The sequence below is a fragment of the Erpetoichthys calabaricus genome, chromosome 4 (genome assembly GCF_900747795.2).
Source record: "Erpetoichthys calabaricus chromosome 4, fErpCal1.3, whole genome shotgun sequence".
In the NCBI taxonomy this organism is placed as follows: domain Eukaryota; kingdom Metazoa; phylum Chordata; class Cladistia; order Polypteriformes; family Polypteridae; genus Erpetoichthys; species Erpetoichthys calabaricus.
In genome coordinates this window covers 22,302,051-22,329,322 of record NC_041397.2, presented here as the reverse complement: position 1 = coordinate 22,329,322, position 27,272 = coordinate 22,302,051, and the positions used below count along the sequence as shown (strand labels likewise).

The 27,272-nt window shown below is 39.5% G+C and overlaps 1 protein-coding gene across 2 annotated transcripts in view; it reads left to right on the top strand.

Moving 5' to 3' along the window:
* The first annotated feature begins 3,145 nt into the window (after nucleotides 1–3,145).
* Nucleotides 3,146–27,272, top strand: part of fndc3a (fibronectin type III domain containing 3A) — a 418,327-nt gene continuing 394,200 nt past the window's right edge. The window contains exon 1 of one of the 2 annotated variants that reach the window (XM_028799242.2): nucleotides 3,146–3,469. The gene's annotated coding sequence lies outside the window, so the exon portion shown is untranslated. Of the gene's footprint in view, nucleotides 3,689–27,272 lie in introns of both variants that reach the window. The other variant, XM_028799241.2, reaches the window with a different exon arrangement.

Genomic DNA, 27,272 nt, shown 5'->3' with positions numbered 1-27,272 from the left:
ATATTGTGCGTGTAAGAGACTAAATGAAAGGGGAGTAAGGCCAGGTGGAATAGAGGGGGATTCAAATTGTTCTATCATTGTGTGGATGGTAGGAGAAATAGGGTAGGAGTTATTCTGAAGGAACAGTATGTCAAGAGTGTTTTGGAGGTGAAAAGAGTGTCAGGCAAAGTAATGATTATGAAGCTGGAAATTGGAGGTGTGATGATGAATGTTGTTAGTGCATATGCCTCGCAAGTTGGGTGTGCAATGAATGAGAAAGAAGATTTTTGGAGTGAGTTGGATGAAGTGATGAACAGTGTACCCAAGAGACAGAAAGTGGTGATTGGAGTGGATTTCAATGGGCATGTTGGTGAAGAGAACAGTGGAGACGAGGAGGTGATGGGTAGGTATGGTGTCAAGGAGAGGAATGAAGAAGGTCAGAGGATAGTGGATTTTGCCAAATGGATGGACATGGCTGTGGTGAATATGTATTTTAAGAAGAGGGAGGAACATAGGGTTACGTACAAGAGTGGAGGAAGATGCACACAGGTAGATTACATCCTATGCAGAAGAGTCAATCTGAAGGAGATTGAAGACTGCAAAGTGGTGGCAGGGGAAAGTGTAGTTAAGCAGCATAGGATGGTGGTCTGTAGGATGATGTTGGAGATCAAGAAGAGGAAGAGAGTGAGGGCAGAGCCAAGGATCAAATGGTGGAAGTTGAAAAAGGAAGACTACAAGGTTGAGTTTAGGGAGGAGGTGAGACAGGCACTGGGTGGCAGTGAAGAGTTACCAGACAGTTGGGAAACTACAGCAGATATAGTAAGGGTGACAGCAAGAAGGGTGCTTGGCGTACATCTGGACAGAGGAAGGAGGAAAAAGAAACCTGGTGGTGGAATGGGGAAGTACAGGAGAGTATACAGAGGAAGAGGATGGCAAAGAAGAATTGGGATAGTCAGAGAGATGCAGAAAGTAGACAAGAGTACAAGGAGATAAGGCGCAAGGTGAAGACAGAGGTGGCGAAGGCTAAGGAAAAGGCGTATGATGAGTTGTATGAGAGGTTGGACACTAAAGAGGGAGAAAAGGACCTGTACCGATTGGCTAGACAGAGGGACCGAGCTGGGAAAGATGTGCAGCAGGTTAGGGTGATAAAGGATAAAAATGGAAACATACTCACAAGTGAGAAGAGTGTGTCGAGCAGATGAAAAGAGCACTTTGAGTGGCTGATGAATGAAGAGAATGAGAGAGAGAAGAGGTTGGATGATGTGGAGGAAGTGCAACGGATTAGCAAGGAGGAAGTAAGGACAGCTATGAAGAGGATGAAGAATAGAAAGGCCGTTGGTCCAGATGACATACCTATGGAAGCATGGAGGTGTTTAGGAGAGATGGCAATGGAGTTTTTAACCAAATTGTTTAATGAAATCTTGGAAAGTGAGAGGATGTCTGAGGAGTGGAGAAGAAGTGTACTGGTGCTGATATTTAAGAATAAGGGGGATGTGCAGGACTGCAGTAACTACAGGGGAATAAAATTGATGAGCCACAGCATGAAGTTATGGGAAAGAGTAGTGAAAGCTCGGTTAAGACATGAGGTGATGATTAGTGAGCAGCAGTATGGTTTCATGCCAAGAAAGAGCACCACAGATGCAATGTTTGCTCTGAGGATGTTGATAGAGAAGGCCAGAAGGAGTTGCATTGCGTCTTTGTGGACCTGGAGAAAGCATATGACAAGGTGCCTCGTGAGAAGCTGTGGTATTGTATGAGGAAATCAGGAGTGGCAGAGAAGTACATAAGAGTTGTACAGGATATGTACGAGGGAAGTGTGACAGTGGTGAGGTCTGCGGTAGGAGTGACGGATGCATTCAAGGTGGAGATGGGATTACATTAGGGATCGGCTCTGAGCCCTTTCTTATTTGCAATGGTGATGGACAGGTTTGACAGACGAGATTAGACAGGAGTCCCCGTGGACTATGATGTTTGCTGATGACATTGTGATCTGTAGTGAGAGTAGGGAGCAAGTTGAGGAGACCCTGAAGAAGTGGAGATATGCTCTAGATAGGAGAGGAATGAAGGTCAGTAGGAACAAGACAGAATACATGTGTGTAAATAAGAGGGAGGTCAGTGGAATGGTGAGGATGCAGGGAGTAGATTTGGCGAAGATGGATGAGTTTAAATACTTGGGATCAACAGTACAGAGTAATGGGGATTGTGGAAGAGAGGTGAAAAAGAGAGTGCAGGCAGGGTGGAATGGGTGGAGAAGAGTGTCAGGAGTAATTTGTGACAGATGGGTGGGTATCAGCAAGAGTGAAAAGGAAGGTCTACAGAACGGTAGTGACACCATCTATGTTATATGGGTGGAAGATGGTGGCACTGACCAGAAAGCAGGAGACAGAGCTGGAGGTAGTAGAGTTAAAGATGCTAAGATTTGCATTGGGTGTGACAAGGATGGACAGGATTAGAAATGAGGACATTAGAGGGTCAGCTCAAGATGGACGTTTGGGAGACAAAGTCAGAGAGCCGAGATTGCGTTGGTTTGGACATGTGCAGAGGAGAGATGCTGGGTATATTGGGAGAAGGATGCTAAGGATAGAACTGCCAAGGAAGAGGAAAAGAGGAAGGCCTAAGAGAAGGTTTATAGATGTGGTGAGAGAGGACATGCAGGTGATGGGTGTAACAGAGCAAGATGCAGAGGACAGAAAGATATGGAAGAAGATGATCCGCTGTGGCAACCCCTAACGGGAGCAGCCGAAAGAAGAAGAAGTCCAGATGCTCAGGATGATTTGTGTTTGTATCACATATTATACAGTACTATTTGTTTCAGGGGTTTCTTACGGTATATTGGATATTTTGTATTTTTATTCTGGTTTATTGTCTGTTACTCTACGTGAATGCTTTGTGTTTCCCGTATTTGCGTTTATTTAGTGTTTTAGGTGGACATTATTTGTTTCCAATGTTGTGTATGCCCTTGTTTCATTTTAAATTGTGAAGCGTTTTTGGGCATGGGAAAGGCGTTATATAATTAAAACATTTAATAATTAAAAAGTTGAGCCGGGCTGCCTCGTGCCACGTGATGCAACCCAACACACACACACACAACACACACACACACACAGACAGAACCACCCCCCTCAGAAGGGGGCGTGGCCTCGTAGTCGAGACTGGGAAGTAGTCGTAGATAACGGGAAGCTGGAGCGGTTGACACGTTTTTCCAGCAGTCTGCAGACGTGACTTGGAGCTGTCCACTGCTGTTGCTGCGGCTCCTCACCCCGCCAGTGTAGTCCCGAGGACTTCGACCCCCCGCCGATCGAAGTCGGCGGTGCTGGAGCTGCTTACGCACTGTTGTACTTTTGAACTGGGAAATTCCATCCGCGGAGTGGTGCGCATGCGCACCGTTTGTGTACATTCCATGCGAAGATGGCGGCTTTCGTGATTGATAAAGAGCTAAGGAAGTCTAGATTATTACTGGGGCTACAAAAATTATGAGCTGCGGCATTTGGTGAGAGTTACATCGCCGACAGATAAGGCAAAGGGGCAGCCAGCCGGCCGCGGAAAGCTGGGCGACGTGTCCATCGAGTTGGAAGTCCTCTTCTCTGCTTCCGTAGGATTTTTTTTTTTGTTGCTGCTTGTTTGTTTTGTCGAATGCATTGACTCTTCTCTATAAAGAGTCTCAAGAAGAAGGGAAAGCAGGGATTTGCCCCACAGCCCTATATTGTCGGTAAGTCCAAGCGTCCCCTAATGCACAACTGTAACGTGCGGGATTGTGACTTGTGTGGCTTTGAGGCAAATGACTATTTTTTTTTTTTTTGACGAACAGCAAAGTTTGTTTCTGTACATTACAAAGATGCTTAAAAAATATTTAGGCAGAAATCACTTATAATGAAGCACTTCGGTAATATAGACGCAAATCGGTGGCGTTTCGTGTATCTCGGAAACTGCATCTATTGTAACGAGCGCTTCTGCATTTTAGACCCCAAATTCCCTTGGTACCAAACGCCAAGAGGAACAATCAAGACACCCAGCGTTCCTGGCTAAGGCGAATGGAAACGCGGTGAGACGAATCGTTCGTCCACGGTGGGTTTGGTAAAGCCCCCTTTTAATTTAATTTATTTTTTTTAGTCTCGAGTGCACTGAAAGCGCTTTTTATGAATAGCATCCTTGTAGGAGCATCTGGTAGAGAAGGAGCGCCTTGCAGCTGTCAGTCGGTACTCCGCCCCTTGCTGACATCTCGGACACATGCCGGACAAAACAGCGTCCGTCCATCCATTAATCAATCCATCCATCCATCCATGTAACCAGCTCAGTCCAGTTCAGGTTTGGCTGCTTGAGGCGCACGGCAGGAACCAACAATAGATGGGGTATCCGTGCATGGCATATCCCGTTCACACAGAGACCCTCATCTTCAGAAAATTTTAATTTTGGAGTGATTGAAGTATAAGCTTTAAAACACTTAAGAGGTTTGCTTAAAAGTTACATTTATTGCTGTTTAGCTGATCATATTTTCTTTGCACCTCCAATTTATGCATACACCCCCACTCTTGAAAGGGTATCAGAGTGATGCCATAGTTTAGTTCCCATACACATGAAGGTTCCAGAAAGACTCTTTTATTTATATTTTTTGTAACAAGATCCATACAATAAATGACCATGAAGAGATTGTAACAGATTTGTTAAGTATCAATGGGTTATGATTTTAAAAGGACTCTTGCTGCATACTATTAATACAGGCTCAATAACAGGTTTTCTTAATCTGTTACTGTCCTGCAAGGTAGCCTACCATACATTTTAAGATTTGTTTTTTTCTGCATATCACTAAGTTTTTCAAAGCACAAAGAACCACCTTCATATGCAAAGACCCCTGCCAAGAATGAAATTGTGCTTTGTTAAGCAACGGGTCTGTGAGGAACCACACAACCCATTAAAGAACCATAAAGTGCCAATAAAGAACCAGTATGATTAAGAGTTCATGACACTCAAACATACAACTTAGTGAGCACAGACATTAATAAGGAGAATGGGCTCAACATACTGTGAGCTCATCCGTTTCTAATCATTTAATCCTCTACCAATATTCACATATTGCCTCATAGATTATGGTATAATCATTTACCCCCTGTAAGTTATAATGAAATAGAACTTTAACTATTCCTGTCAAAATAAGAGTGTTAAATAGTCTGACTTCAAGAAGCATGGACTGTTAGATTAGCTTACAAATAGACCATTCGCATGCACATTTCTGACAAATTTGTAGCTGCGTTTGTCCAAAATGTTTAAGGTTCTGCAACTTCAGTTTACCAGTTTACTTCTTAAAACAATTCAGGCAATAGTGTGATGTGTGTTTAAATAATTTTGCAATCTAAGTGACTAGATTTCTTCCCAGTGCTCTGTTAGATTGTCTTGTTCTGTGAATATCTTTTTTCATTGATAATGGTTTTGATGCTAGGTTTTTAGTAGCTAAAAAGGGTTAATGAGACTTGTGTCATTCTGTTTGGTTTAGAGCTCTTTTCTTATGCTGTCAATCTTGTAACCTTCTTCTGTGACACTTCTTACAAAGCTGATCTTAAACTTGAAATTTATTTGGTTGCAACAAATTTCTCATGTTGTTACATCCATAAACATGACAAGGTTAATACAGTTAAACAATTCAATATATGTAGTTCACAGGTAAATAAGTGTACTTTATTTGTCCCTAATTGTAAATTAGAACATTAGAGAAGACATAAAAGAGAAATATATAAGTAATAAAATAAACAGCAACCCCTTAAACACATATAAGTACTTCTGGCTTGGATACTTGAGAACTGCAGCAATATATTGTACATTATTTGAATATATTTGAATATCCAACATTTGAATACCTATAATGCATTACTGCTTGAGGCTCTTTTGACAGTACTACTGGGCTGGCTACAAGATCGTGAGCCGTTTGCTTCTTTTTTTCTGGAACATCTCCAGGTGGTGGGACAGCAGCGGGCAGGTCTCAGTACTGCCCCCCTGTAGCTGGCTCTGGGACTCTTTCCTCCATATGGTGTCTTTCCTCTTTAGCCAGAGCCTTTCCTTTTCTCTACCTCTTTCGCCAACTCCTTCAGCACCATGTTTAGCTTGGCCCACTGACACTTTCATGCCCCTTAGGAAATGATGGGTAGTTGACCCTGTGTCCATTCAGAACTCTACCTTGATAGGGTTGATGACTGTCCTCCTTCCTACCTCTACACATTATTCCTTCAGATCTGTGTATTTCTCTCTCTCCTTCTCATGGGCTGTCTTCATACCTTTTCCCCATGGCATGGTCAGCTTAACCAGCACAACTGTACTTTGGTTCTGTGGACCACTGTAACATCTGGATTCTACAATTTTCCAGAGGAAGGTTGTAGTAACCTCATTTGGGAACTGAAGCTTTCTGTTATAGTCCACTCTCAATGTCCCAGAGGTTGCTTGATGCAAGGATTGATGCTCTCTAAGGGATGTTCTATCTCCCGCCTCCTGACCAAATAAAGGAAATCATGTTGTTTATGTGCCGGATGAGCTCCAGTTGCCTCTTGTGTGTGTGCCTCCAAGATCTCTGCAAATTACCGTAATACGTTGTCATTCCGTTATTTATAATGACCGTGTGCCAGCACGTCCTTGCAGCTAGATTGTGAATATATACAATGCATGACACAATCACAACATTAGGACATTTAAGAAAAACTATTGATGAGAGCAGGCCATTCAGCTCAACAAAGCTCACCAGTCCTGTCCAATTAATTCCTCCAAAAAAAAATCTCGCTAAATTTTGAAAGCCTTATAGTCCTGCTGTCTACCACACTACTTGGTGATTTATTCCAAATGTCTATGGTTCCCTATTTGAAGAAACATCCTAACATTTGTGTGAAATTTCCCCTTAACGTGTTTCAAACTGTGCTCCCATGTTCTTGTTCAGCCCATTTTAAAGTCACAGTCTCGATCTACTACCCTTCTTAATTTTAAACACTTCAGTCATGTTGCCTCTTAGTCTTCTTTTGCTTAAATTGAACAGGCTCTGCTCTTTTAACCTTTCTTCATAATTCATCTCCTCTAGCCCTGGAATTAGCCTTGTTGCTCATCTCTGGACTTTTTCTAACACTGCTTTGTCTTTTCTGTGCCCAGAAGATCATAACTGCACACAGTACTCCAGATGAGGCCTCGCCAGTAGGTTATAAAGCTTGAGTAGAACCTCCTGTGACTTGTACTCCACACATCAGGACACACTATATACAGTTAGGTCCATAAATATTTGGACAGAGACAACTTTTTTCTAATTTTGGTTCTGTACATTACCACAATGAATTTTAAATGAAACAACTCAGATGCAGTTGAAGTGCAGACTTTAAGCTTTAATTCAGTGGAGTGAACAAAACGATTGCATAAAATTGTGAGGCAACTAAAGCATTTTTTTAACACAATCCCTCCATATAAGGGGCTCAAAAGTAATTGGACAAATTAAATAACTGGAAATAAAAAATTAATTTCTAATACTTGGTTGAAAACCCTTTGCTGGCAATGACAGCCTGAAGTCTTGAACTCATAGACATCACCAGATGCTGGGTTTCCTCCTTTTTAATGCTCTGCCAGGCCTTTATTGCAGCGGCTTTCAGTTGCTGTTTGTTTGTGGGCCTTTCTGTCTGAAGTTTAGTCTTCAACAAGTGACATGCATGCTCAATTGGGTTAAGATCAGGTGACTGACTTGGCCATTCAAGAATGTTCCACTTCTTTGCTTTAATAAACTCCTGGGTTGCTTTGGCTGTATGTTTTGGGTCATTGTCAATCTGTATCATGAAATGCCGCCCAATCAATCGTTTTGTTCATCCCACCGAATTAAAGCTGAAAGTTTGCACTTCAACTGCATCTGAGTTGTTTCATTTAAAATTCATTGTGGTAATGTACAGAACCATCCATCCATCCATTTTCCAACCCGCTGAATCCGAACACAGGGTCACGGGGGTCTGCTGGAGCCAATCCCAGCCATCACAGGGCACAAGGCAGGAACCAATCCCGGGCAGGGTACCAACCCACTGCAGATGTACAGAACCAAAATTAGAAAAAAGTTGTCTCTGTCCAAATATTTATGGACCTAACTGTAACCCATCATTCTGTTAGCATTCTTAATGGATTCTGAACACTGCCTGGAGGTTGATAGTGACAAGTCCACTATGACTCCTAGGTCCCTCTCATTAGGGGTACTTGCACATTTCAGACCTCCCATTCCATTTGTGTATTACATGCCATACCACATGCACTTCATTATAGGTCATCCACCTGAGGCTAAGCACATTTGGGCCCGACCGGTACTTGGATGTGAGACCATCTAGGAGAAAGCTTGGTTTGCTACTGGAAGAGGTGTTACTGAGGCCAGTAGGGGGTACTTTCTCTGTGGTCTGAATGTGGATCCCAATGCTCCAGTGCAGTGATGGAGACACTGTGCTGTAAAAATGGTGCAAACCTTTGGCTGAGCTGTAAAACCGAGGTCCTGATTCTCTGTGGTCATAAAAAGATCCCTGGGCATCCTTTGTAAAGAGTAGGTTGTTTCCCTGGCTAAATTGCTCACCATGGCCTATTCATTCAGGCTCCTTAATCATCCCGTCTGTAATCGGTTATCTCTCTCTCACCACCTAATAGCTCACAAGTGGTGAGCATACTGATGTAAAAATGGCTGCTGTCTCATCATCCAGATGGATGCTACACATCATTGGTAGCTGAAGTGGCTTCCCACTCACTAAAAGCTCTTTGAGTAGTGAAAAGGGTGTTATATAAATGTAAATAATAATAATAATAATTACAGTCGACCTTTGATATACGACCGGCCTGACATGCGAACAACTTGATTTATGACCAAAATTTTTATTTTGATTTACGACCAACATCTTGCGTTACGACCTGAATGCGGTCACGTGTATCCGCTTGCGCGATTGTAAACAAACGTCTGAGAGCGTTAGTAAGCGTCAGTCGGAGCCCAGATACATGTGTTTGTGGACGTAATTTTGGTCAGTGCAGTGATTTATCTATATATATAATTCAGTAAGACCATGGCAAGCAAGACACATAATTGCTAAGGAAGGAAGAAAAGGTAACGAAGGTAAAGAAAGCGATCACAATCGAAACGAAAAAGGAAATTGTGTGGAAAGATGAGAGTGCTGTTCGTGTGACCGATCTCGCTAATATGTACAGCATGTCGAAATCCACCATCTCGACAATTTTACAAAGAAAAGATTTGCATAAGGAGGCTCCTTCTAAACAATAACCACTTTCCGTTTCATTCTCCTCGTCCTCCCTTCCTGCAGCCCAAAGACGTCAAATTAAATGGTGAGTACAGTATGAAATTGTTGTTTCTGGTAGGCTAGGCACTTTTTATAACTTTTTGGTTAGTACATTAGAAAAATGATTGGTGTTTTGGTAAATTATGCACATTATACAACCCTTTTTTATTATGAAAAGGTTAAGTAAGTGTTGTAGTGGGAGGTTCGGAACGCATTATGGGTATTTCCATTATTTCTTATGGGAAAAATAGTCTTGACTTACAACCAACTTGAGTTACAACCAGCCCTCGCGAACAAATTAAGTTCGTAAGTCAAGGGTCCACTGTATTATTATTATTTACAATAGTAGTGAAAAATACATTGTACAAAAACAAATATATGATGCAATGAAGTATTGCACTCCTCAGTAATTTATCAAAAATTCTTTAAATAAACACAAACTATACATAATTTAGATTGGATGAAAGAGTTTAGAAATCAGGAAAAGACAGAGATAAATCAAAGACCATGTTTAGCCACCAAGGTTATTATAGTTAATGAAAACTAAAATCAAAACTGAAACTATTATTAAAAAACATTTTTGTAAACTGACAAAATAATTAACAAAACTGAATTGAAAAACTAAAACTAAACGAAACTATTAAAGTAGCTGGAAAGACTAAGTGAAATAAAATAATCATTTACTAAACATAATTTTAGTTTTCGTTTTTGAATTAATTTTCTTGCTGTTAGTTTTTAACCCTTATAACTTTTAACTCTAAAACTGAAAGCCATCCACCACGAGCCACCACGCACGTATTCATCCAGTGAATGGAGGGTGGTGATGGAGGCCGGGTGTTGACACAGCGTTTGCGGTGACAGAGCGAGCTGAATATGCGTGTAAATTGGGTGGAATAGAAAGCAGTTTACGTGTCACCTTTCTTTGCACTTGTTGTACATCAAGATGTAATTCAAATGCCTGAAATCAGAATGTGCTGCTCAACAAAAACTTTACCGTATGGACAGAAAAATCACGAGTGAGTAATGTTTCAGTTTATTTCTCAGGTGCCTGCTTTTTGTTGACAGTAATTCACCTGCCACTTCGCACTCGAAGTATACAAAGTATAGAGAAAGTATACTAATCATGAAAAAAATTCATGAATCTTAACGTTTTAGAACTCCCCGAGTCCGAAAATAGTTTTTTGAAATTATGTGTGTGCGTGTGTGTGTGTGTATAAACACGTGATCTCAAAAACGCAACTAGATAGATGGATGAAATTTGTCATGTGGTTGTTACACCCATAGACCTAGAATTACTAGACAACGCATGACCAGCAGCATCGTACGTCAACGTTGCCGCCATATTGCGAGTGGCACTGTGAAGTGAAGTAATGGATAAAGATGCCTCACGCAAGTGCTGCTTGGGATTGTACAAACCGCTGTACGCTCCAAACCAGATCACAGGGATTACATTTCATAGGTAAAGCTGAACAATTGTTTTGGTTATATTTGGCCATTAGAAAACCCTGTTTTATAATCTTAACTTTAGCTACGCCAGGCTAAGGTAGCAAAGCTGTACATTTATGTGCTCAAGTGAGCCTCCAAACAACGTTTTGGCTAAACGTATTTAGTCACTAACTATGTAGATTGTTGTTAGCTGTTAACATTTCTCAAACTTTGAAGGTTTCCCAAAGAAATCCACCTCAAGAAGCAGTGGGAGGTAGCCCGTAGATGGGATTTTGAGAAAGCTGCCCTGTGATGTGTGCCGTGCTAGTGTCGTAACAGATGTTGTACCGGCATCATGTAATAAAAGCTACCACTTGCTCACATTAAAAAACAAAGGAGATTTGATTATTCCTTCTGAGGGTACAGTCAAGGTGGTCAAAGTAGCTGAGTGTGTTATCCGACAGTCGACCTTAGGGCAAGCTGTCAGTGTATCTTTGATCAATCAGTTTAGCTACCACTTGCTCACATTAAAAAACAAAGGAGATTTGATTATTCCTTTTGAGGGTACAGTCAAGGTGGTCAAAGTAGCTGAGCGTGTTATCCGACAGTCGACCTTAGGGCAAGCTGTCAGTGTATCTTTGATCAATCAGTTTGTTCGGGCTGAGATTGGTTCAGATGATGTGTTTTTTCTCAAGGAGCACATCAAGGAAACAGTTTGAAATTGACAACCATCATTTTATGCTCATGTCTTTAGTTGTGTCAGTCTTCCACAAACTAAGGCTGCTCCATATTGCCAGACTGAATACTCTCAAATTACAGAGTGGTAACACACGGAAAAAGCTATGTAAGATAGTTCTGTTTCATGGATTTTAGATCCTATCCTGTATATATTTAAGTAACCACATTGTGTGTGTGTGTGTGTGTGTGAGAAAGAAAGAGATTGAGAGAGGAATGAGTGAAATATTTTCAGAAATTATTAAGACAATTTGTATACAATAAAATTGTTTATTTTTGTCATTGAGTATATCATTTCACTGTTAAAGGAAAGACGAACAAAGATAACTGGCGGTAACAGTGCAAAATTCACCATTGGTATGCCAGTTTGAAAAGATAAGTTTTGAGGGTAGTTTTAAAATGTGTTATTGAATCGAGCTGACGTATATGAGACGGAAGAGAATTCCAGAGTTGAGGAGCACTATGAGAGGACGCTCGAGCTCCCATAGGACAGAGTTTGATGTGTGGTACAGAAAATAGAGCTGCAGATGAGAAGAGCGAGAGGGAGTGCAACTCTGTAGGAGATCAGTGAGGTAGGGGGGAGCAAGACTGTGGAGAGCTTTAAATGTTAAGAGCAGTATTTTGTATTGTATTCTGTAGTTAACAGGGAGCCAGTGAAGTTAAGCGACAATAGGTGTAATATGTTCAGTGGATTAAGAACAGCAGGTTATTATCCTGGCAGCAGAATTTTGAAGAAGCGATGGATAAGTTTTTGTGGAATGCCAGATAGAATAGCATTACAATAATCTATACGTGAGGTGACTAGGGCATTAACCAATACTTCAGTACTGTGTTGCATAAGAACAGGACAAAGTCTAGAAATGTTTCGGAGATGGAAGAAGGCAGTCTGAGAAACGTTACTTATATGGGAGGAATTATTTAATAATAATAATTATTATTTAATAATTGCCATTATTAGTGTATAAATGGATATAAATAATTGCATTTAAAAGATTCGGCAAAATCTGTTGTATGTAAACGATACTGTTTTAAACATTATTGTTTTTTCATCAGAAAACCCGGTTTCCACGTCTACCTGTATTAGTTTAAATGGCACTTTTGCCACTCGCAATATAGCGGACATGCTGACGTATCTTGTCGACTGGGCAACACAGTGAATGTGGCGTCTGTCTATATATGTCTATGGTTACACCAGAATTGTTGATCTGTATTAACTTTTGGGCCAAATCCATTAACCGGAAGTGGTACTTTACCTGAACACATACTCGATTTTTTTTTTATTCATGCAGCTGCAGAGTCCAATTTATTCAACTTTACTTTTATAATAATTTTCAATATATTATTAATTTGATTTGATTTGTTGTTGGTGGTTCTTTATTGTACATAATATAATCATTGTCTTGCGGTTTACTCCTCAAATATCCATCCCCATATCTGAGTACACGAGAAAGTCTAGGGGAGACCACTCCTGATTTTTGAAAATAAAACGACACTGATCGAGAGACTGAAAATGTCAACATACAAGATCAGCATATTGTTGCTGACTAATCACTTTTGCTTTAAAAACATCGTTTAACAATGAAGCAATGCAAACCTTGTAAAATCCCTGAGTTGGCAATGTCTCTACTGAAGTACTGGTAGGTGGGGGAAACGAGTCTGCCAAGTGGTGAAAAATTAAACATACTAATTTGTTTTTGTATTTCTATATTTATTAATTTATCTTGTTTAGTTCATATTCACAGCTCAAAATACCTGATATTGTGACAATAATCCAGTAGCAGAATTATGCTTTAAAATATCTGTTTTTTCTTTCTTTCGCTCTCTCAAAACAGAAAGTTGAAATATCATATTCTTTTTGTTCTTAATATCATACATATTGTATACCAGGGAGTTTTCCTGCCTTGCATCCAAACCTGCTGGGTTAGGCTCCTGGTTCCTGTGATCCTGCTCTGGATAAACAGGTTTAGATAATGTATATATTGTTCTTAATCTAAGATGCTGTCTCTGTCATTTTGCGCCTGCTCATACTCCTATTACCTGCTCTTGCTGTGCTCATTATGGGTTTACTGTTCTTATGGTGGCCTTTTCAAGTCTCACTGCCCCTAACCTGTACACTACATGCTTGTTTTTCTTTGTTTCCCTCAATACAGCTAGGTGGGGTCTGCACACTGATTCAAACCTAAGAGTCCTGTTCTTCCTTAACCCCCTTGATTGTCATGGTCACACCTGTCAGAACACAGTAGAAGAATTTTTTTTTATATCTTTCCAGGTCTGCAGGTGCAAAATTCTGTCTATAAATTATTTGTGCCTGAGATGGAATCATAGATCAATATGGCTGGTAGAAAATAACAGAGCCCAGTGTTTGAGATTTTTGAATGAAATATTGAAGGCATTCATTATAAGCATATTGTCGTTGGAGCGAGATATGTTGTGTGCTGTAGACATTTAGAGTAAAAAACTCTCAAACCTTAAAATTCACCTAAAGTTCATTACAAATTGGCCCATTCTGGGCAATAAAAGGAAAAGAAAAAAGTGCCAATAGTCAGCGCAGATTTGTTTAGCACAAGTGACATAAAAATATTTTAAAAATTGTTCATATTCAGTACCTGGTTTTGATTATGCTTGTTTTTATAAGACAAAAACAAAACCAAATAGTAAAGTGTGTTGTGTAGTGTAGCAAGCTTCCACTAACATTAAATTCATATTATATCCAAACCCGTTAAGTGTACAGTTCTGTCTCAAATGTGACACAGAAATTAAATTCCATAGTAGCTCTTTAAACATACTATAATTACTAAAACTGAAACTAATATATATATATATATATATATATATATATATATATATATATATATATATATATATATATAAATATAAATAAAATAGAAATGTCTTTGTAAAATAAAAACTAAACTGAAAATACACGATGAAGAAAAACTAAAACTAAACTGAATTCCCAAGTAAGGTCAGAAAAAATACAGAAATAAAAACTAATATATAAAGGCAAAACTATAATAACCTTGTTAGCCACAGTGACTGCAGTAGGAAAAAACTATATGTCCAGTAGTTTTTGCCTTTAGTAAATGGTCATGTTTCAATAAAGGTAATAACTAAAGTTGATGGTTGCCTGGGCAAGTGTAATCTTTGATTATATTTCAGGCACGCTTCCTGACCTGTGACATACTGAATACGGGACCTCAGTGGAGTTCATTTCCAGCCTACAGTCTTTTTCCTGTTCGAATAACACACTGCAGTTTGTTTCGAATGATAAGATCCTTTGCCATACCAGTCTGTTATGGAGAAGTAAGGGTGCACTCAATAACGGCTCGATAAACTGTAACAGCACTGATTAGGACATGTTAAACTTTAAGTTGACAGAGAAAAAACACTGCTAAGCTTTTTTGATGAGAGCAGTTACTGTATGTTTTCATTCCTTAAAATCATCCCACAAACTTTAAACAATTCCACCCAGTTCACAGTGACACATTATTATTATTACCATGCTTATTTTAACCTCACCTGTTTGTTGTCTGGTACAAATCTTGTAATCGATATTTAACCCACTTCCTATTGTCCAAATAACTTGAAAGTTTTCACACTTACTCACTTCTGATGACAATACATGAATCAATAATCAGTTTCACTAATTGATCAATTAATCCATGTTAATTATGAAATGAAATTTTCAAATGAGGAATAGTTCAAGATTTCACCAATAGATGGCGCTAGTAACGGATAGAAATATTAAAGGAAGTGTTAAAATATTGATTACAAAATTATACTAAAACAAACCCAAGACTAAAAAAGTTGAAAGTAATATCTAATAATCTTGGGTGGGAGACTAGGGAGACGAGACGTGATCTTCTCGGAAGACAATTTGACATCCCGTGAGAGACACTTTAACGTCACATGAGACAAGGCAGTGAGACAACATTTAAAACACGTTCATGGACATCTAACCTAGCAGTTGTTGGAATGCTTTTGGCAGACACACTTCATGTGCTCCCAGCTCTCTGCTTAGCGTGCGTTCAGCCGCCCCCCCTCACAACGCAAGCAGTGTTATACGTCCTGTGAGAAAGAGATTTAACCATGCCCGGTGTCGGAAATAAAGGACAAGTACAGTATTGTTTTTACAAAAGTTTTAAAGTAAAAGTGAAAATAATGCATATGTAGCAATTCCCATGAAAATAACATCCATCCATCCATCCATTTTCCAACCCGCTGAATCCGAACACAGTGTCACGGGGGTCTGCTGGAGCCAATCCCAGCCAACAAAGGGTGCAAGGCAGGAACTTATCCTGGGCAGGGCACCAACCTACCTCAGGACACACACACACACACACACCCACCCCAAGCAATCTCTTTAAATTGTATATACAGTAAACCAAACCCGGGGGTGGGCGAGCGAAGCCCCCTAGTATATCTATAAAAAATACTTTTTAAAAACCACGCTTATATTAAGCTAAAAAGTGTACCAAAAAGTAAAAAATAAGTCTCATACTGTACATCACTCGTAAAATAAAAGCGTGGGTGCTTTTGCTAAGATTTTAAGAAGTGTTTTTTTTAATGTTGCTTCTTAAAATCTTAGCAAAAGCGCCCACGCTTTTATTTTATGAGTGATGTGTGAGAGGCTTATTTTTTATTTTTTAGTACACTTTTTAGCTTAATATAAGTGTGGTTTTTAAAAAGTGTTTTTTTTTTTTATATATATTATGATTACTATAGTAGGAGGCAAGAAGTGCCTTCTAAAATCCACAATCATGTCCAGTGTTTTGAAGGTATTCAGGTTAAGATTGGTGAGGATGCACCAAATTATTAGCTGATGCTTCTCATTCCTGTCTGTGATAAGGCCAATCAGGGTGGTATCATCAGCAAACATTAGCGGTTTAACGGATGGTTTAACTGGAAGTACAGTCATTGGTGTTAACCAGGTTTTCTCAAACTTTTTTGTTTTTTCTGGCAACCCGATCTTGCCCTTCTTAATGCTTTCATTAACACTTTAAGACTGTAATGACCGTCAAATCTGGGGGGAGGGGTAGGGGGTGGGGGGTCCACCTTGGAGAATCTCTGCTGACACATTGCAATCTGTATGTGACCAGGTTCCTTTTAAATGCAATGGCGAGTCACAACCCTATGTGACCCAGCAGCAGCATCCTGCAAACCCTTTAAGAAACTGGTGTAGAGAGAAAAAAGGAGAGGAGGCATATATGTGTGAGTGTGTGTATATATATATACTAGACATTAAACCCGTTACAATAACGGGCGTTAGAACAGTAGTGCATAAACATTAGTAGGAACAGTCTATATTAAATGGCAAGGGACCTTGACTTCATTCTGTTTCTTGTCTTAATTTTTTTTTGTCAAAAATATTTTTGCAAGAAGCCTAAAGTAAAATAATAATAAAAATAAAATAGAAACGTATATGACAATACAGTAAGCATAATTAATATTGCCCTAGTGTAAAAGTTTGTAACAATCTGTAATACACAATATCTGAAGAAGATATTTAGGAAAAATTTTCTATTTTTTTACCTCATGAAATTTTTCTATAAAATTTCATTATAGACATCATTTCTTGTAAATATTCTGTCTGAGTTTGGCAAAAGTTTGCCTTGTTCAGGACCATCTACATCTTTGACAACAGCATTTTGAAAACTTCTAACTCTTGATAATGCAACATATAACTGACCATGGCTGAATACTGGTTCTGGCAAGTAAATGCCATCTATTTGCTTGTATTTTTCTTTGTCTTTCAGCCTTTCTTTTGTTGATTTTTGCTTGCTTTTGCTGACCATTCTTCCAGGAGATGTTGCTTATATAGGATTTGATTTTCTGCGTCTTATGTCCTACTTGACATGTCATTTTTTTTTTGGGTGGCATGTTGTTAGTAGATAGTCACAGTAATATAGGCTTGTACGTCCGTAATATTTTCTGTTATAGTAATAATGGCTTGTATGTGGCTGTAATATGCGTCACTGTATTGTGTGCCTTTAATTTTCTTTCGCAGTAATACTGGTTTGTATTTCCATAAATTTGACATACTCAGAGTGAACACTTGCACAACTACAAACACTAATCCAACCTTTCTTTGGGGAAGCTGGTCTTCGCGTCTCAGTACCCGATTGGATTTTTCATGCCTTATGTTTTAGGTCTTACCTCATTTACAGAAATCCGATTGGATCTGCCGCGCGATATTTTATAGGGCCCGCCCTCTCTGTCTTGTGTGACATGTCAGGTGGCCTTTGAAGCATCTGCTTTGAAGCATCTCACCGTGGCCCGCGCATGCGCACTTCAGCAGAAGACACACACACACGGACACCTGGATGCAGACAGGGGTTTTATTAAAGGGGATACACTGTATATGTGTATATATATATATATATATATATATATATATAATGTGTGTGTGCATTTATATATGTATATTTATGTGTGTGTGTATATATATTTATTTGTGTATATATATATATATATATATATATATATATATATATAATATATATATATTTATGTATATCTGTGTGTGTGTATATTTGTGTATTTTTTCCAGATGCAGACTCCTTTGCAGTTCAGCGTAATTTTGCTTATTAATGGGCAACAACTTATTTCTTGTACAGAATCTCCCAGAATCACACAAGGAATGGCTCATTTAGCTGTAATAGGCCCTGTTTTTGACAGCCACCCAGTCTTGACTGAAACTCCCAGAAAAACTTGTAGGGGGAAAAAAATGGAGCAAATCTTGGGAAGGGCAATTCAGAGAGAGACCCCCTTCCGGGTTGGATGGTTGTGCAATGGGTTTCAAAAAATGGGGTAAATACAACACATAAAATGGAACACAAGTAATCTTCTTCACAGAGCTAGATGGCCAATCTATTATTGCCACCTCAGACCAGTCTGTTCAAGGGGAAAGTCTTTATTAACAAGTCCTTTTAATGGTGAAAAACTCTTTATCATTGTTACCTTGATGTTCGATATGACCTGCTTCGCTTTTTTTGGCTTGTGCATGGTTGTATAGTAAATGTCAGAAATATGCATGTTGATCAACTTCGCATAATGCCACTTGGCAGAATAACTAGCTAAACTGTAGGCATGCCACACGTAGTGCACTGCACTGTACTTCTGTGTTATTGGCCGACTTTGGTAAATTTGGGGTCCTCCCTTGTTACTGTAACTCTAACTTCCTTTGTTGAGGCTAACTCACTAATCAGGTACCTCACAGGTCCCAGTGATGCTCAAAGTGTGAGGAAGGCAATGCTCCATGCAAGAATACTTCTTAGATGGGATACCAGGACATCATATGTATCATTTATACACATACACTCTCCTACACACCACTCATACACAGCTGGATTAGTGGTGTGATTCCTCTCAGCAGGTTATCTTTGACTGAGAAAATGCTCATGAACATGGATTGGCTATGCAGATGCTGTGCACAGAGGCAGACTGGGTATCAAGCCAGGGTTCACAATTACCTACCATGCGTTCATTTAACATCCTGAAGGTAGCACTGCGTTTTAAAAATACAACAAACAATGAAAAGGTTAAAGATATTCTGGGGGCTGTTAATGTTTTGAGATACTGTGACAGACATTTAAAGCTAACATTTAGGCACACACCACCTGATAAGATACCCCACCAGCTATCACTGGTAACCATCCAATGAAATTCTGTTGTACAGCACATTGAATCCTTTCTGAAATGTTTATTACAATTGATTCCCAGAACTCATTTCAAACCACAGATTGATACATGGCTGAAAGTTGTATATTAAGATGTTTATTTATACATATGCAAGAACAAACAGAGAGTGTTACATTTCATCTCAATAAAGTTAAAAACAAACAAAGTAAAAGTCCCTTCAGCTTTCGAAAAGAAACCCTTTTTTCAGGCCTCCTCTATCAAAGCCAGTGTTTTTAAGTATTCTTGCCAAAATCCTGTGGTTTAGAAAAATAAGGAAACTGTCCCAGAAATTCAACTGCATATTTGTAAGCAGAATGTGAACATTCTTCTTTTTTGCAGCTAACTAATAAAATGCAAAGCTTAATCTGATCAAAAATACAATTCAAGATATTAAAAATGTTTTTAACTTTTTTTTTTTTTTTTTTTTAACTTTTCAGAATTTAAAAACATGTAGGAAAAAAAATGTAGAATTTGAGCTGTTAGTTGTTTTTCTCAGAAATTCATGACCTTAACTTTTTGTGTAAATAGAATTTAAAAATTAAAAAGAAAACATTTTCTAGTGGTATTACTTAATTCAGATGTGGCATAAATACCTCATCTCTTGTTTAAAGTGCATCTCTCTATACTACCTTTAGAATGGTGTACTGCAAACACTTTATATGTTATGTTGGTTGGTGACGCTAAGCTGACCTGGTGTGGCTTAATGTGGGTGTTGCAAGTGAAAGGTCAGCACCCAGTCCACGACTGGTATTGGAATTATATGTAGCTGCACATAACCTTGATATCCACATTACTAACTGAGAATGGTAAACCGGATGGACGCAGGGACATCCGGCCATGGGCCGTGGACGCAAAAGACGTACTGTGCAGGCGCCCCAAGAAATGAGTAGCCGCGACCACAGAAAAAAGGAGTCAGACGCCGGCGACGCACACAGCGCCGCACGAAACCCATTGCATACGAAACAGGACACACACAAAGAGGAGGATTCAACAAGCCCCTAGCACACAAAAAAAAAGAAGCCGCTTGCGCCCCACAAATCCCCCCCCCTCCAAGCAAACCCCCCCCCCTTCCAAGCAATGGACGGGACACCCACAAAGAAGAGGATTCAACAAGCCCCTAGCACACAAAAAAAAAGCTGCTCGCGCCCCACAAATCACATCCCCCCCTCCAAGCAACCCCCCCCCCACCCCCCACCCCCCGCAAGCAACTGGAACCGGATGGAATGCAACGTAAAATAAGAAATGAAGCGCCACGACCACATTGCACACAAAACGGGACGCACACAAAGAGGAGGATTCAACAAGCCCCTTGCACACAAAAAAACAGAAGCCGCGAGCGCCACACAAAGCCCATTGGACATGAAACGTGACAGACTACGGACATAGCACACGAAACGTTCACAAAAATGACAATTCAGACCCGCGACCACACTAACATCAATAAGAAATGACACACAAAGCCCCATTTCTGAAGGAACCGTCCGTATTAAACATACGTCATCTCAACACCTTCACACTATGCAGCATAGGTGGATCTCATTACAATGAAGCACTATTAACCGTTCAACCGCAGAAAAGGCTCCATATTCACAGTGAGTGCGATCCTCCTTATTACTTATCCATATTTCTCACGCTGAAGAACAAACAAGTCATGAATTCACGATCACGGGTACAAAACGATACGGCTCGGATAACGGGACCAAACACACGAACCCGCATGAAAAAACAAAATACACGTCGGCGCCTACAACGCGCATCTTAAACTCCGGAAGAAAAAATGTCTCAGCTCCAAAAACGCAAAGCTCAACTAACACAGTTACAGAGACGAGCCCAAATGGACAGACACAATGAACGTAGACGCATGCAGCGCGCGTCTCAAAGTGCTGCATCAAAACAGGCACAGGTTCAAAACAAAAGACCTCGCGTCTCAGACATACAAAAACGACAGCGAAGAGACAACATAAATTAATGCAGACGTCTACAACGCGCATGTGAAATGCCGGAAAACAAGCAGGCAAGGCTCCAAAAAGAGAAAGCTCAACTGACTGACATACAAAAACGGGCAAGGCTCAATACAAACAATGCACGACGTAGACTACAACGGACTTCTCACACAACACAGGCAAATCGATTACAGCTCCAAAATAGCACGTCCCAAATACTGGACATGCAACGACGCGCCTCTCAAATGGCACAAGCAAAAAGATACACATCACGGACATCAACGCCAGACACCTGCTAAACGCTTGCGCCACTTAGCTGACAATGCGTTCAATAATGAGTCCACTATTCAGGAAAATTCATTGGGATTAATGAATGTCATTTGCAATCATTGTCATTCACTTAACTTCCCTGAAAAAACAACTGGCAATACAAGTAATGAATTTATATACAATGGCATCCAGTCACTTACTCAACACCATTGATAAACTTCTACAAACGTGGATGAATAATAATATTCCCTTTGGAGGAAAAGTACTTTTATTAGGAGGTGATTTTAGACAATGCTTGGCTATTTTTCCACATGCCATGCGCTCAGCTATTGTTCAGTCCACCTTAAAATACGCAGACAATTGGCATTGCTTTCAAACGATACAGTTGGTACAAAACATGCGTTGTCCAGATCCAGAATATAACAATTGGTTATTACAACTGGGAGATGGTACACTCACCAATACAGATGGACTTCACCCAGATATTATTACAATTCCTCAATCCTTTATCTGTGACGACTTAGTTACAGAGATATTTGGAACAGCAATCTCATTAGACCAAATACCCCTTTTAACACAACGCACTATATTATGCCCAAAAAATATTAATGTTGATCACATAAATAACCAGGTCATTTCATTACTTCCTGGAGAGGCACGACTCTTTCTAAGCTCTGACAAAGTTGACTCTGATGACGACAATGACCATCTTAATTTCCCCTTAGAATATTTAAACACTATTGACCCAGCCGGATTACCACAACACAATCTGAGCCTTAAAAACGGAACAATAATCATGCTATTAAGAAACCTTAACACTAAACAGGGTTTATGCAATGGCACACGTTTAGTCGTCAACACCATGACACACAATGTTATTCAAGCGACAGTTCTTACAGGATCACATGCTAACAATACTGTTCTGATTCCTAGAATTGACCTTACAAGTTCTGACCTGGAATTACCTTTTACATTGAAACGCCGACAGTTTCCCCATTAAACCTGCATTGGCCATGACCATCAACAAATCACAAGGACAAACCATGGACAAGGTTGGCATCTACCTCTCTGAACCCGTTTTTGGACATGGACAGCTTTATGTTGCCTTCTCACGTCTTCGACGTTCTTCTGACGTTAAAGTTATAAGTGCTCCATGCCAAGGAAAACTCATTCAAGGACAAGACACCATCTTTACTACTAATGTTGTGTACAAAGAAATATTCCAATAAACCATTACTCTGTGCCAAACACTTTATTGTTTGCTTTCTATATGCATCCTCCACACCTTCACACTATTCTATATCTCATTCATACATCTCACTCTTTGTCATTCCCCAACACCAGGGGTTGGCGAGCGAAGCGAGCAGGGGGCGGAGCTCCCTAGTAATATTAATAACTAAACAATATAGGTGGGCAGAAGTATAGCATTAGATTGGTACACATTGTTTAGGAAAGACAGGCGAAACTGAAAAGGTGGAGGAGTCCCCACGTATGGTAAACAGAATTTAAATGCAAGGCTCTTTCAGTTAGCTGGTGTGCCACAGCTTAGTGTTTGGGTTCGACTAGACAGAATTAAGGAGGAAGATCTCATATTAGGCCCCTTAATGCAGACAGTAGTTTTAATTTACATTTTTTTAATAATATTAATAAGACCTGTTTAGAGGGTGATATTATAGTCATGGGGAGCTTTTAATTATTCAAGTATTAGCTGGGTTAGCCTTACAAATGGAGTACAGGAGCAGGAGCCTTTAGACATACTCGGTGACTTTTATTTTTAAACACCATATGTGAAAGTACCAACACAGGGGAAGCCTGACTAGATTTAGTATTCTGTAATAATATGGGTGGAATTGAAGGGTAAAGGTGATTGAACCGCCAGGATTCAGTGACCATAATATAACAGATTTCACATTGTTTTGGCAGAGTGTATATTCTAAAACAAAAAATGATTTCATTTTAGGTGGGAAAACTAAGACAAAGAGACAAAGCCTCGATAAGATCAATTGGGATAAGCTTTTAAGTGTGGAGACAATCGAGGAGATGTAGAGCAGGGTAAAAAGTGTTTTAAATTTTATGCAGAACACGTTCAACCCAAAATTTAGAAACAGTAAAGTGTTATTTAAGAACCAATTGAAAACCCGTTTCTTTTGTGAATATCTATCTGATTGTGATCTGTAATCTTTCATAATGTATGTAATGTTTCATAATTTTCTTTCATAATGTTATGAAAGATCTGTGATACATAATGCTGGTTGATTTGTTATTACATTAAGTTTAATTGATTTTCTGATTATTAATGAATGATTGTAAATTTATTAGTTACTGTATCTTTTCATTTGGTGAAGTCTGGTAGCCATCTTGCCACCTTCAGATCTATGCCTGGTTAGTCCTCCCAGGCAAACATTGCCGTAGGCACATCAGCTACACAAATGGGTTCATCACTATGATCAACTAGTCCCAGTCAGCTGATGCAGGTGAGGTGTTTTTGTTTTCGATTTCAACATCACTTACATCAAAATAGTCTGATAAGTCCGAGTCCGATTCAGCAATAATTCGCAAAACGTCGTCGGCAGAGTATTTTGCTTTCTTGCCAGATGATGACACCATTTTCGATATTGTTTACTCTGTGCTACTATACACATTCGTTGATTTTTGAGGTTGAATTCAATGAAGCAAATTGACCTCTGTCAAAAAGAGTCGCTCTATAATGTAATGGCAGGTTTTGTCAACATGTACAAATGATTACCGCCCTCTACCCCCGGAGGTCGACATTAGTCAACATCCGTCTTCACCTGCGGAAGTCGACTGCTGCCTCCAAAGTCTTAATATACGTAAACAATCTTGGCAAGAATAATCAATAAGCTGGTTACATTTGCAGGTGATACCATACTACGTGGAAGGGCAGGTAATGCAGAATTGGCCAAATTGTTACACTGGGACTTGGATGGCATACAGGCTTGAGCATATTTGTGGCAGATTACATTTAGTGTAAGTAAATGTAAAGTACTACATGTAGGAATGTTAGGTTTTAAAACACAATGGGAGGCCTGAAAGTTAAAAACTACACTTTAAGAGAAGGACTGGAGACTCATAGTGGACTCATTGCAATCTGCATCCAGGCAGTGTACAGAAGCAATCATGAAAGCTAACAGGATATTAGGTTCGCTATCACAATGTGTGGAGCACACGTCCTGGGAGGCTATGCTTAAACAATATGGTGCACTAGTGAGGCATCACCTGGAGTAATATGTTCTGTTTTAATCTCCATATTGCAAAAAAGACATAACAATACTAGAGAAAGTCCAGAGAAAAGTGACTAGGCTGATTATGGGCCTAAGAAGTGTCTGCTGTGTTTATTCAGACTGAGATTAAGAGGTGACATGATTGAAGTGTTTAATAATTAGTAAAGGAATTCGTAAAGCAGATCCCAGTTGTTACTTTATAATAAACTCAGCATCCAGAACACAGATACATGTTTGGAAATATAAGGGCAGATTTCACACAAAAGTTAGAAGTTTTTCTTTGCACAAAGACCATAGGCTCATGGAATTGTAGTGGGGTGAAGAGTAGGACTTTAGGGACCTTCAAATCTCAACATCATGTTATTTTGGACAATCTAGGTGAATAGTTGTTGTGTTGAATGGCCTGTTCTTGTCAGTTTCTCTGATGTTCTAATTGTACATTATTCTATCTTGCATAAGGTGCTGCTCAGATAGTCTCCGTCTTCCCATAACTTTAAAGCTGGATGTAACTTGAAGCTGGCAAATAGATAAAATATTTCTTATATATTAAAAGATCATCAAAATGTAAATTCACAATTAAAAATAAGAAAGTTAGAGAAAAATGTTTGAACCTAATTTTAAAACAATGTAAAGGTACGATAAGGCCGTTCTTCTATCCACCCATCCATGTTCTATGAGTTCTTCTTTCTGTTTTAGGGTCATGTGAAACACAAGTAAAATACCAACCCCAAACACGGCTCCAGTCTATTGTAGGAATTGCAAACTATTAATCATACCAAGGTAATATAAATGCTAATTAGCCTAATACTTAGAATGTCTTTGAGATGAAATCCACAGTGAGAATGTGTAAACTGTATAAACAAATGGGCTGGAAATCAGACTAAGTTCCTTAGAGTTACTAAGCAAGAACCCTAACCACCATCCCAACTGTTTGGTTTATATTAAGTCCATTGTCCTAAAAGTATTACTCTAAAAAAAGGTTCTAAATTAGCCCGTTATCATTCGTTATGAGTGAATCATTCACTGGGTTTTGTTTCCCAATCTGTGTCATCCCCACCACCATCCTGATCTGGGATATCAGCTCAGAAATTAAATGGATGGTTGGACATTATCTTCCAGGCAAATTTTAATTATGGGTCTGTAAGAGAATCTATATATAATTCTTTTCGCGTTTGAAACGGAAATTACGTATGAGCGTTTGAAACGGAAATTACGTATGACCATAGAGGAACAGGAAAAACATTCTTAATAAACCTGATTCTTGCCGAGAGCGAATGGTGACATAGTTCTGGGTGTAGCGTCATCGGAAATCGCTTCTACATTATTAGATGGAGGCCGTACAGCACATTCGACATTGCAATTACCTTTAAACCTCGCTCACAACGAAAATCCAATTTGCAACATACGCAAGGGCTCTGGAAAGGCAAAAGTCTTGCAACATTCAAAGATAATAGTTTGGGATGAGTGCACCATGGCACATAAAAGAGCTTATGAAGCCTTGAACCGAACAATGCAAGACCTCAGAGATCCTAGCAAAATAATGGGAGGTACTATCGTTTTACTCACAGGAGATATTCGTCAAACATTACCAGTTATTCTACGAGGGACACCAGCGGATGAACTCAACGCATGTTTAAAATCCATGCTTCTCCCACGGTCAGTTATATGTTGCGTGTTCTCGGGTAGGTACACCAAAAAATGTATACATTTATGCACTCAGTGAGCGAAGCCACTGGGTAATCAGCTAGTAGATTATACAAACCTGAATGGCTGCTCATCTTATTTGGATTATCAGTATTTGGGCATAACGTGGGCTTTGCTTAGACTGATGTTCTACAGAAGTCAAATTATAAATATTATCTTTGCATTTACACATTTTTGAATGTGCTATGGATAAGATACCATTACATAATGTTTATACTAGTTAACTTTTTTTTGATGTAAAAGTGTTTGATCGATGCAAAAATTTTCACTTACTGATAACCGCTTTTGCACCTTAGTACCAGTATCAGAACGATACCAAAGCAAATAAAGGATAACTTCCCACAACCCACTGGCTGCATTGCACTCTGCTTGACTTAGTTCAGAGGCAATCTGACTGTCACACTATCCCTTGGTACTGTTTGTGTCTGTCCGAGGCTTACTGGTATCCACTCCCAAAGGCGAGTATGCCCCAGCAACAACAGGAGAAGGAGGCTGGGAACGTGCACTGATACAGTGCGTTGCCGCACCCACCACTTGACAAACCACCCCAGGATCCCAAATTAGGACCCGAGTGCAGCTGTGCTACAGGTGACACCTCAGCACCACACTAGTTTGAATGGAGTGAAACAGTGTGAGGGAGATGTGTCATAAAGTGCTTCTTATTCTGCAGCTTCCTTTTCTTCTCTTTTCCCCCTTGGAGTTTTGAGCATCCAGTTATTTGTCTGTTATATCAAATATCTCCCTTAGAGTTTCAAGCTTGCTGATTTTTTGCATATTACGTGGTGTTCTTCTTTGGAGGTTTGAGCATGCTAATATGCATTTATTGCTTCGAGGGGGCCAGTGAAGGTCTCATCTGGAGTTTTGAGTGCACTTCTATACAATTATTACTTCATAGAGTGTTTGGGGGAGATGTTCGCGGGTTAGAGTGCAAGTTGCGTAGAAAGCTGTGGAAATAGAATTACTGAATTTTGCATAACGTTGATATATTACATTTTAAAAATTGGGTACTTGCTGTAAGCACCAGGATA